At 29.9% G+C, this 1226-nt stretch overlaps 1 protein-coding gene across 1 annotated transcript in view; it reads left to right on the forward strand.

The window, feature by feature from the left end:
- Window positions 1-1226, forward strand: part of LOC106474595 (MAP/microtubule affinity-regulating kinase 3-like) — a 24957-nt gene that overhangs the window by 7317 nt on the left and 16414 nt on the right. The window contains exon 2 of the mRNA XM_022402908.1: window positions 502-557. The gene's annotated coding sequence lies outside the window, so the exon portion shown is untranslated. The remainder of the gene's footprint in view (window positions 1-501; window positions 558-1226) is intronic.

The raw sequence follows: 1226 nt of genomic DNA on the forward strand, positions 1-1226 counted from the left end.
ATATAAATTACAACTAGGGTCTGTAGCTGATTTATACAAATTACAACTAGGGTCTGTAACTGATTTATACAAATTACAACTAGGGTCTGTAGCTGATTTATATAAATTACAACTAGGATCTGTAGCTGATTTATACAAATTACAACTAGGGTCTGTAACTGATTTATACAAATTACAACTAGGATTTGTAGCTGATTTATACAAATTACAACTAGGATCTGTAGCTGATTTATACAAATTACAACTAGGAAACTAGAAACCGTTTACAAAATGTTTTAGTGAGCTTAGTGCTTGTGATTTATTAAGATTATTTTCAACTTCGAAATAAATCTGATTTGTTTGAAAAATTTGTAATTGCTTAGGCAACATTAAAGGTAGAATTTTGTTGTATTTACAAGCTGTTAAATGTAATGGTTCTTAAAAATAAAGTAAAATATGTAATACAGTTCTATTCTTTGTAAAAATGGTTTCATAACACTTGTATTCTATATAATATTTTAGCATTCCACAGATTAAGAATTTGCGCTGCAATCTTCAGTGTCTTCGTCATGTTGAAGGTACGACCTGTTTCATTCTAAATTGAATTTGCAATCATTTGACATTTTTTAGCATGTTTCTATCAACCAGAAGTGTTTTTCACATGTTGGGTTAGCAATTAATATTGAAGTGTTTTATATCTGTTGACAAAAATCACATTAGGTATGTCTCTCAAACAGACATTTTTTAGCACGTTTCTATCAGCCAGAAGTGTTTTTCACATGTTGGGTTAGCAATTAATATTGAAGTGTTTTATATCTGTTGACAAAAATCACATCAGGTATGTCTCTCAAACAGACATTTTTTAGCATGTTTCTATCAACCAGAAGTGTTTTTCCCATGTTGGGTTAGCAATTAATATTGAAGTGTTTTATATCTGTTGACAAAAAATCACATTAGGTATGTCTCAAACAGACATTTTTTTAGCATGTTTCTGTCAAAAAGAAGTGTTTTTCCCATGTTGGGTTGGCAATTAATATTCAAGTGTTTTATATCTGTTGACAAAAAATCACATTAGGTATGTCTCAAACAGACATTTTTTTAGCATGTTTCTGTCAAAAAGAAGTGTTTTTCCCATGTTGGGTTGGCAATTAATATTGAAGTGTTTTATATCTGATGACAAAAATCACATTAGGTATGTCTCAAACAGACATTTTTCATGTGTTGGTTGTGATAATGTTTGGTTTGTG

This window comes from Limulus polyphemus, unplaced genomic scaffold, assembly GCF_000517525.1.
Source record: "Limulus polyphemus unplaced genomic scaffold, Limulus_polyphemus-2.1.2 Scaffold7413, whole genome shotgun sequence".
NCBI lineage: Eukaryota > Metazoa > Arthropoda > Merostomata > Xiphosura > Limulidae > Limulus > Limulus polyphemus.